This window comes from Lactuca sativa, chromosome 4 (genome assembly GCF_002870075.4).
Source record: "Lactuca sativa cultivar Salinas chromosome 4, Lsat_Salinas_v11, whole genome shotgun sequence".
Taxonomy (NCBI): domain Eukaryota; kingdom Viridiplantae; phylum Streptophyta; class Magnoliopsida; order Asterales; family Asteraceae; genus Lactuca; species Lactuca sativa.
In genome coordinates, this window is record NC_056626.2 from 33,717,848 (window position 1) to 33,729,567 (window position 11,720).

The following is an 11,720-nucleotide window of genomic DNA, read 5'->3' on the forward strand; positions in this document are numbered from 1 at the left end:
CACCAAATGTTGTCACTAATCCATAAAAGTCGTCATTGTTTCATCTAATTAGTGACCATAAAAAGTCGTCACTGTGTTGTCCAATTAGTGACCATAGAAAGTCGTCACTGGTTTATCCAATTAGTGACCATAAAAAGTCGTCACTGATTAATCCAATTAGTTACCAAAAAATTCGTCACTGATTTTTGCTGCTATTTCTTGTATTTAACCCATTTAAGTAACTTTAAATTAACCTACAATATACAATACTGAAATGGCTAGAAACATCATATATTCACCTCAGAACAAATTTTGGACAACAACCAACAAAATAGATTTCCAAAAACAGTAAGTATTCCTGTTGCAATTGGCTTACTCATTTTATAAACTGTATACAAATATAGTTGTTACAAAAGAATGTGATATAGATCGTTATCAATCACTATTATGGGTATAGGGAGACTAGCTTCCTCTAAGGCCTTTTTAATTGAATTTTGCATCTGTAACTGCCTACTTGCCTACAAAACAACGATATCAGTTAGGTTTGTTCATTTAATGAGAATGGCATTCTTGTCTTTTTCACATGAAATTAATGGTGGAGGTGGGGTGGGTGTTACCTTGATTTTTGCTTTATAAAGACGCAAATGAAGTGAGTTGTTCTGAAATCGTGTAGTAGCAGTGAGATGTTTTCTCCTTCATCACTAGTATTTTGGTCATCATCAATTTGGAAACTTTTAACCACTCTTTGAAACTAAGACACAACACCCTCCACAACGCTTGAACATCTATAAAATAGCCAAATACAAATCTCTTTTTGTTTATTATTAATTTATTTAACAAAAACCATACATGTATTACCTGTAGTCATACAACTACGTACATCATTTTGCTTTCCATCCTCTCTGATCTAACCACAAAGCCCCAATCACTTAACCTAAATGGGAAAAACAACAAATGGGTATCATTGTATCATACCAATTACTTGTCACAGGAGTATATTTTATAAGCTTCAAAATACATTTCCCTGGAGAAAACAAGGTGACTCCAACTAATGTGATGGGAACAACCCCTCCATAACCTTTAATGTTCTTAAGGGGAGATGAAACATATATACCCATTTTACCTTTCATGCACTTAAGGGTTAATCAAGAAGTTGTTAGAACATAAAACAGTGAAATTGATCAATGTAATTGTAAAATTACCAAATTTGCTTCAATGGTATATCCATTTTCAAATTTAACACCAGTTACATTTTCCATAAGGACCAGATGTCAAGCTTTTTATAGAGGCACCCTGAAAATGAAACATCATGTCAACAAAAGATTTAAGCATGTGTTGGTAAGAGGTAGGAGGGAGAACCTTCATGAGGTTGACACCATTCTCTTGGTAGACTTCTTCATATTTTTGGGTCAGTGAATAAGTGAACAGCTTTGGCAGAAGATGATTTTTTGGAAATATGACCTATTGTTTGGACAAAAGAGTGTTAGTTATGTGTTATACATCATCTGGGCCAGAAAATGATTACCTACTAGTCTAAAATCAAATACACCTTTTAACAAATCACAATTAGGTCTTAGATATAGAAAATAACAGGCAACAAAACATAAATATTCATTACATCAAAAAAAAAAAAAAAAATTGAAGTGCCTTAGAAGTTGAAGACCAAATCTAGTTCACACACATTACTGAAGAAGTAATCCAATATTATAAAGAAACGGCACCATCAACATAAACTAGAAACCCCATCAGCATCACTGTGCAAAAGATTAAGATTGATTAATATTTTGTAAACATGGTATGATTACGAAGCTAAGTTTTATAAGTGATAATAAAAACTGCATTTGTTACAAAATCACTTTCTTTTATACTATTTAAATACCTGAGCAGGATAACAGATATTTTTAGAGCTTCAATCCCCATTGCAGGGCCAATTGTGTTTGTAATTCCAGCACTCCAATTACTCCACCATTGAGAACCAACACCATTACTTTTTTCCAACAGCTTTATCACTTAGGCAATGAACATAAATTGTTAGTATTAGTAGTTACATATGGTAGTGACTCAGATTTAAAATCATGAGATGAAATAAAAATAAAGAAACACAAGAAAGACATATTAATGAAGGAGCATTGTAAACAAACAACACTTTTGCTTGCTCCCCTTTGGAATTGCAAAGAGGCATAGTGAAAGAGATTTCCTTCGATACATAGTAATAAAAAAGAGAGGAGTTAGAAGATGTAAAAAAAAGACTTAAAATAGCCTTGATGGAAGTGATGAGACGTATTTGTTATTTTCAAAGTGACTAAAATAATTACGTCAAGCACACATACAAATCATTTGTTGAATCCGGGACCAATGTCGTCCTAATCATGCACAATCAGTTTATCAAAAATATGATCCAATTCCAATGGATCACATACCTATTCAACATTTTGTTGATTTTAATAGTTCATTTGAGGTTTGAACATGCAAACTACTTGTTCACAAGAACTACAAATGTGAATAAGATGCCCATATTCCCAGAATCAGTAATTAGCAATTTCTTTACCCAATGAATTATATCTATAACATGGTGAGAAACTTAACTAATGCACAATTAGGTTGAGTTTGTTACACCTGGACTGAGTAAAGTAAATTGGAGAGAGAGAGAGAGAGCTCACCGATTATGAAAAGAGGGAGATAGATATACTCAAAATGCACTCCCAGTTCATGTAAGCATTTCATCGAATAGCTGTTGTGCACCTGCTATTGAATGGGGGGGGGGGGGGGGGGGGGGGGGGGGGGGGGGGATGAATTGTGTCCTTAGATACTGAAAAGATAGGTCGAAGGTAGTAGATGAATACCAAAACCGAAAATGGAAAGAAACGTCACAAATTCAAATCAGGAGGAGTTTTCCAAATAAAGGACGTTTGATGTGTTAGAACTTCACAGAAATGGAATAAGAGATGTTAATACATGTTCAAATTTGTTGAAGATCCCTACGATTCATCCCTGTATTATGGAGGAGAATGAGCTAATCTAGAAATTTCGCGTAGTTGATGTTTCAGGGGACTTGACCGTTTGCTCTATATTCGAACTTCCAACGTTGTTTCACCATGTCGGAAATTTCACGGCTAGAGAACAAGCCATGGTGCTCAAGGTCGTCGAACTCATTAAACATGCCTCGAGCTTGCACAACGTCCACCATTATTACTGTGTCGGAGAAAGTGAACCGCAGGCAGCGAAGGGTTTCCACTCGTTAGGTTATAACTTTTTGATTGCTGCACAACCGGCCCAAAACGTTTTATCTTTTGAAGTTTTGACCACTCTGTTTAAACTTTAATGTCAATGTGGTCCTCGTATATATTTCTGACTTTTATATGCTATCTCAAGAATGATTTTATGAATTTTGGCCAATTGGCCCCAACGATTTTAAGATATTTTATGACCATTATGTCATATATTTTTTTTTTTAAATTTCCTGTTATCATTTTATGGTTATTAACTTTTTTCCATATATATATATATATATATATATATATATATATATATATATATATATATATATATATATATATATATATATATTCAAATGAGAACCAAAAAAGAATAAGAATCATTACCTGATGCGTCTAAGATCTATTAACTTCAAATTCTCCCCTTTTAACATTTATAGCAGAAACATTCATTTATATCCTTCAACAACCAATTTGATTAACATCATCACTGTCATCGGCTGTTGCACCACCACCACCACCAGTGACGATGACTTCACCACCACCACCACCAGTGTCAATGTCTCCACCACCGCTAGTATCTCCGATATGGTGTGTTTTCTCATATTTTGATCAGAATATCTTCCTCCTACCTTTGATGTCACGTCATTACCACCCCCTTCATGTCTGAACATCCATCACCACTGCTTCTACACACTCTTTTCTGCAGATCTACGAGATCCGGCTCTAGATCTATGATTTTTGACGCTAGATCTACAATTTCCTCCTTCAGATCTACAATTTTTTCAGCTAGATCTCGTGATGTCATCGCAATGTTTCTATGTGACATTTTAGTTAGTAAGTTGGTAAGTTTTCAATACAATGACCACTTTCTTTGGTCACTAAACCATAAATACAGTGACCACTATTGGTCACTATTTAAATATAGTGACAACCATTTTTAGTCACTAATATTTATTATCATGTTATAAAAAAATAATTTAATTATAAAATTACACTTTAGTGACCCGTGAGTTACGACTATCATAATATTGGTCACTAAATTTTTAGAGTTATCAAAACTCAGTGGCCACTTAATACATGGTGACTAAACGATATACTTAGTGACCATATTTTTGGTCGTCACTAAAAAACTGGTCACTAAAAAGGACTTTTCTTGTAGTGTTTATATTTACCTTCAATTTAATCTTCTCCAAATTTGGGGAGCTGTTGATCACACAGACAGTGGAGGAAAGCTCATCTTGTTCATGAAAACACACTTGAAGAACAAGTATCCTCAAGTAGACAGACAGTGGAGGAAAGCTCATCTTGTTCATGAAAACACACTTGAAGAACAAGTATCCTCAAGTAGACTAGTGAAGTGGGGAGCTTTTGTGACATAACACCAAAGAGTATACTATTTAAACATATGAAATATTTTGTAAAAAAATATGTATATGGACCTTTTCTATAAGTTAAGGGAGAGCTTTTGTAATTGATGTTCTACATAAGGAACAATTGTGGCCAAAGTCTAAAATGAAAACGTAAAAAATGAGACTTTGTATATACCTTTATTAAACATAAAATATTATATTTGTCCAATTTTATTTGTAAATAATATATTTATCCTTATAAATATTCAAAATATCAAATTTTGCCCAAACCTTTATTTTTAACATTTTTTTTGAAGCGTATTCTAATATTTTCAAAATACTTATTTTTATAAGTTGACTATTCTACCTCTCTTATATATTATTGACTATTAAAAAAAAATTTCAGTTATTTTAAATTTCTACCATTCTATTTATAAGTTGACTATTCTACCTCTCTTCACTTCCAAGCACTAATGATGATCTTTATCTTCAAGCTTTAAGCACAAAACAAGGTAAAATGACCTCTCAAGGTGTCAAAAGAAGAGAAAATAAGGACTAGGGTTTCTCGAGTAGCTCTCCAAAGGTCGAAGGAGGTCATAAGTGATCCAAACCTTCATATTTAAGGGTCTTTAATATAACACCCATAAAAATCATTCCAAATTTAAACTTTTAAATTCATTTCAAAACCATAAATCATTACAAAACTTGTTTTCAAAATGTATAATATCAGAGTATCCCAGAAACATAAAAATAAATATGAGAAGCTGTATGATCACGTATTTGCCTTGTTGCAATCCCCTGATGTACCTGAAACAATAAACTGAAACAGTAAGCTCGAGGCTTGGTGAGTTCCCCCAAAATACCGATACACTGCACATAACACATATACAAAATAACAGTATGCACTGGGTCCACAACTTTACAGACTGGATTTCCTCTAGGCCCACAGTGTGAGTCTGGATTGCCTTCCAGGCCCACAACTCACATCTGGATTTTCACCGAGCCCACAGTACGAGTCTCCCTCGGCTCATAACTGGAATGCTCCCGAGCCCACAGTACGAGTCTGGCATGCCCCACCTGGCCGTCAGCTCGTATCTAGAATGCGCCCGGGTTTGTTGGTTACCGCACGAAGTGGTATCACCTAAACCCATCCCACATAATATGTCAACATATAACACAACTAATGCACATACAGATGATTACATAATACTACAGGAAGTCCTACAGATCTACCTAACTGACATAACAACTAGCATGCAACACTAACTCATACTCAACATACTACCACTACTAGGATATCATATCCAATGGGCTGGCCTTGGTTCCTTAGACCCCTTAGTATAGTGAGGTAACTTACCTCGCAAGTAGTGCCGAAGTACCGAAAATCTCTGATCGTTGTCTCACCGGAAATCCCGAACTATCACATAATAAATATCAAGTCAATACTCAACATTACAGTCTTGACTAAGTTTCCACACAATCCATCATGTCCATTCTCTTTATTGGGCCAAGGCCCAATACCATGTCCATAACCTTGAAAGTCCATATGTATATAAGGCCCATTATTGGCCCAATTTACTAAATTGGGCCGAACTTCCTAATTGGGCCTAATCCCATGATCCATTATCACTACATGGCCCAAAATATCTTATTCATAAAGTCCAGCAAAAGCCCAAAACCAATTAGTCCATAAACAGCCCAAAACCCGAAGCCCATTTGTCAAAGGCCCAACAGAGAACGTATGCGGGGAATACTCCTTTGGTACGTGAGGCATACTTGTCCAGATATTGACCACCATCGGGGTGGTTGACCTAGTAGGTTGGGCGTATTGGATTTATGTTGGGCGTACTCGACGGTTTGCCAAAACCTTATTAAGTGCTTAATGGCTTAAGCACTTAAGTCTAAACTTCAGATCCAGTGACCTAACATGCCTAGGACCCATAAAGTCATGAACTTTATTACTTTGGACGTCTAAAAAGCTCTTAATGTCCATTAAGACCTTCTTTTTCCATGCATGGGACACATTCAGCTAATGGGACCTCATTTTTATCACTCAAGGTCCCTTCAAGAGTCTAGAAGGACAGTCCTTTTCGTCCAAATCACATCATGCACCACCTTATGGCTTTTTGGGACAATAAATGGTTCTTTTAAAGCAAAATGGAAAGATCTATACATATATGCATAAAGTTTGGAGCTTTATACCTTTTAGAGCTTCTAGGGCACAAGCTAACTTTAGATCTACAAGCTTGATCTTCTTCTCCAACTCTTTGATGCAATACCTTCCTCTTAAAGCCCTCAAGAAAACACTCAATAAGCTCAAACACACAAAGGAAAGGCTAGGGTTTGGGGAAGACGACTATAATCAGTGGAGGTTGAGGTAAGGGAAGGTTTGGTGCTCATAATGTTGCTAATATAGGCCCTAAACCCTAAATATTAGGGTTTCACCTTGACATTAGTATGCCAAGCGTACACAAGTGTACGCCCAACGTACTAAGGCGGACCTTAGTACGCTTAGCGTACTATTATGTAAGCGCATCATACTCCTTCTTGGCCCAAGTTTGCAAACTTGTCACTTAAACTTATCTTGGCTCTTCACTTCCAACCCCAAGGACTATAAATGACAAAGTAATGATAGAAGAGGGTTTGGAATACCTGCAAAATCTTGGGATGTTACATTTAAACTCCCCCAAAACCCTAAATACATGTTCACCCCATGGGCTAGGAGTGTCACACCCTAAAGATGCTTGTCGCACCTATTGCGATAAATTTCGATATTCAGTTTTTGAGCAAGTAAGCAAAATAGAACCAAAATAATTTACATACCGATGATAGGGATGTTACAACTCTCCCTTACTTATCAAATTTCTTCTTCAAAATCCATAACAATAAACAACTCTAGGTAATGCTCGTGCATTTCCTCATCAGGCTCCTAGGTCCACTTAGAACCCTCCCGGTGCTGCTACTACACCTTTACCAAAGTCACCTTCTTGTTGCGTTAGCCCTTTATCTTCCTATCAATAAGGCTATCGGTCTCTCTCCACCTAAATGTCGTTCAAAGGCATTACCATTGAATAATCTGCTAAACACTTTTGCATATGGGAGACATGAAAAGTGTAATGAATCTGACTAAGATCCTCGAGTAGATCCAACCGATAAGCACCCTTGCCCACCCTAGCAATCACTCAGCATGGTCTGATGAATCTGGGGCCTAACTTACCCCGCTTCCAAAATCAAATAACACCCTTCCAGGGTGACACCTTCAAAGGTATAAAATCTACGACCTAGAACTCGAGATCAAACCAACGCCGACCTGTATATCTCTAATGTCATCCATGCACAGTCTCCAGCCTCATGTATACCTGTTGTATTAGCTATGTGGTCTTGAGAACCACCTCCGTGCATCCCATGACTCTACGACTAACTACTCCCTATCAAATTGGGGTCTGACACTGTAATGCTTATAAGTTATGACTAAACGATTAAATGATTTTAGTTATAATTGTTCATTTTATTGAATAGTTAAAATCCTTGAATAAGATAATTGTTCATTATACGTGTTACAATGTATATAAATATTTATTTATTGTATACACGTTATATAGACACATATTATGAGTATATAATATTTGTAGGAAATCTTATAAATTAACATTTTAAAAAGAAGATTATTTAGGATACATAATCATAAAGAAAGTTATGGTAGTCGTGATGACGGCTTCATGAGTATAAAGAACGCCCAAATTTTACTTCGTATGCATAATTTATGATTTTTAAAAGTTTTACGTTCAACCCGATACAACAATGTGTGTCATAAAAGATGAAAAGTATATCGGTTGCTTGTTAGTCAAAACAATCTAAATGGAAGTTGATGTCCTCATAAATACGAATTTGTCGATATATAGAACGTCAAGAATGAATCTCGTATGTTTCCCGATTTTAATCATACTCTGTGTTCATGTGTTGTTTCCCGATTTCCGATTTATGATGACTGACAACATACTACAATTGAACACATCAACTTAGTCCATGCTTGGCCAAGCACTTAGGATGTCATCACTAAATCATCGAGGGGCCCACATATATCGCTTTTATCCCACATTGGGTAAAAGGAACAGATAAACTTCGACTCAGTGCTCGCTTGTACCTACTTATCAAATCACACACAACAATAGGTTTTATAACAACAAGTTACTGGTGCATTTACATATTATCAATGTGCAATCGACTTGTAAATTACAACTCACACGTCTCGGTTTCAAGAATGTAAGATATTATTGTCTCACCAATCACTCGTGATAAAATCCATGAAGCGATCCAAGTGAGCGTGAGTTTAATCCAATGCTCGAATCTTAATTCATAAGCACTCATGAACGTTGTAGTAGACTTTTGCTATGTCTAATACACTTTAGACAATCTACAAGCCAATTCATGACAATCTTCTTTCATACCTACTTCCAAAGTATGAGCGACTGTGGATGGTTTGAATAATCTTATTATTCGGAAAGTCAAAACATGCAAAGTGAAACACAATAATAATTGAATCTAATATGGCACCAAACTTTTGAGTATAAATAAAACCCCTTTTATTTACTCACCATATTGATTACACATTATTTATTGTATAATGTTTCAGATAATCAACTTATTACTTGAATTATAACAACAGTTGTCCTATGCACCAAGCATGCACACTCTGTTTACCTATGATCCATACTTTGTGAAATAGATCAATTGAAAAACATTTCCAATGATGCTCATTTCACGATCCCTAATCCTTATTGTTAGTGTAAGAGACAAAATTCTTGCCACCACCAGAATATGTTAGATTCTAACATTTTACGCAATGATCCCTTTTGTAATCTTATTGCACAAAAGTCATCAAGACTTTGCCAACGATATTACAAAGTGTTCTATTGGAGATTGTTACAAGGAAATTCCATAGACATGATGTCTCTTATTCAAAGTACAGTTCTTTGAACATCCTTCTTGCATAAAATTTTCTAATATAGACATAAATTCTTAACGTCCAACTCCCAATATGGAAACATTTACATATTTTCCATATGACAACTCATTATTAATAGAATCATATCTAATCATAATAATGTCATTATGGTCCATTCATTACTACACTTCCAACTGTTCACAACCGACCAATCCTTAGCGAACCTTAGATTGTCCTTGACAGTTGTTTAATTATTCTAGTCAAATCCGATTCTAGTCCTTTTTCCCTCTTAATGCCCTATGCATTTGGAAATTTTAGAACATTCGAATATTATAGCATATGCGATCGATCCTATACCCGAAGTGTGTGGGACACGATTCATAATGAAAAACGTGATACTTAACCAGTCTCCTGCTATAATATTTCCATATATAGAATTCCTTTATGTTGAATCTTTTCAACATAACACCAATATATGTCCTTTGACTAAATTTAATTAAAAGTTTTTTTGATCAGGATGCCTTGCCTCTATGCAATTAATTGAGAACTCATAGAACTCATATTGTAACGCCTGCAGATCCGGGCTAGTCAATTTAGAGGCAATAGGGGTCGAAAACGACTTTTCGACAAAAGATTATTTAGAATAAATAATCTTAATCAAGTTGTAGAGTATGTTACAAGGTTTTCGTACATATAAAGAACGCCGAAAACTGAGTTATAACGAAGAAGTTATGACCCGTTGAAGTTTCGCGACGGAACCGGCACGATACCGAGAAGCGTAAATAGTGAATCTACGATAGAGCGAGATTTAGCCTTAGCGATCTAAACGAAAGTCGTAGAATATATTAAACTAAGAACATCGATAAAAAGAACGCCCAAATCTGACTTCGTATGAGGAAGTTATGATTTTTTCTAAGATTTAGCATAGCAGTGCACAGCCCGAAATCTGAATTTTAGATCGGTCGATTTTTAGCCGACGGGATCTAAATGAAAGTTGTAGTACTCGTAAATACCAACGCGTGGATATAAATAACGTCAAAAATGGAGTTCGTATGAACGAGTTACAAATTATAATAGCATATTTACGTATTAAAATAAAGTATAAATCATATATACGTACACATATATATATACATATGTATATATCATTAGAAAGGTATCGACGATGCGGTCATTATAAGACTAATATTGAGTTCTTTCGACATTAGTTTAGTGCAAATATCATTAAATCTATTTAAAATAGTATTATAAAGGGGTGTTTAGTTGTTTATATAACTATAAGGTCATTAAGTAATTATGGAGGGTAGTTTTTATAAATTCAATTACTATAAATAAGAGGCTTGGGCTCTCATATTTCTTGCACCATTCTCTTGATTCAAGAGTCTTTCTCTCCTTATCCCCCGAGCATTTCGGTCCCTCGTGATTCGACTTCTCTTTCTGTAGTTTTAGTATAGTAAGGTGAGCGCTGAAGCGCTGCACGAATCTTTCTTAGAAAGATTCAGCGACGAAGTTCTGCCCCTACAGAGCCCGACTCCTAGCTAAAATCCCCTTGTAAGTAAGTTATGCTTACCCTATTTTAAATATAGTTTATATTAAAAATAAGTATTATTATTATAAATTTATAATAAATATTTGAGCTATTATTATGACTTATATAAGTGTCGTTATAATATCTTTTTAACTACTCGCGGTACGGGGAATCTGGTTTAAAGGGCCGCATAGGGTTGTTGGATTTCAGAAGTGCTATATGCCAAAATGGTCCTGCCCTCCGGTGTTTTATGTCTAGCCCCTGTCTGTACATAGTGGTTGGAAAGTATTGTTTAAATGCTTATATAATAATAATAATAAGACTAATAATTAGTCACAGTAAATATTAGACTAAAATCTAGTGGTAATAATACTAGGTTTCGTCGAAGGAAATTATTTTAAAGTAAACGAAGCGCTGTCCGAGTACCGAGTCACCACCTTCTCAAGTGAGTGCATAGTTACTTTCATCTTACACATAGATATGAAGTATTTTATTATAAATTTACGTGCTATGTGTGCATATTGTCTAAATACTTGCTGTCTATGCTGGTGAAAGATTTTTATACATGTTTTAAATGATGTAAACTGTATAAAGTATTTTATATCTACAAGATATGTTGGGTAAAACATGGGTAGATGAATGATGATGGATAAAAGCTGAAATAGAGGAACATTAGTAGTACGGACCTAGTGCCCTATAGG

General features: G+C 35.2%; 1 long non-coding RNA gene across 14 annotated transcripts; it reads right to left on the reverse strand.

Moving 5' to 3' along the window:
• Window positions 1-257: 257 nt before the first annotated feature.
• LOC111896514 (uncharacterized) lies at window positions 258-3,276 on the reverse strand. 14 transcript variants are annotated; one of them, XR_008231419.1, is made up of 7 exons: window positions 2,823-3,276; window positions 2,640-2,724; window positions 1,859-1,988; window positions 1,661-1,733; window positions 1,339-1,440; window positions 597-1,272; window positions 258-497 (listed from the first exon to the last, which is right to left on the reverse strand). It is a non-coding gene; the product is annotated as an uncharacterized LOC111896514 (long non-coding RNA). The 14 variants fall into 14 exon arrangements; XR_008231415.1 differs by having other exon boundaries at window positions 597-764; window positions 860-913; window positions 1,182-1,272; window positions 1,339-1,988; XR_006190173.2 differs by having other exon boundaries at window positions 597-764; window positions 838-913; window positions 1,182-1,272; window positions 1,339-1,988.
• Between the last annotated feature and the right edge of the window lie 8,444 nt (window positions 3,277-11,720).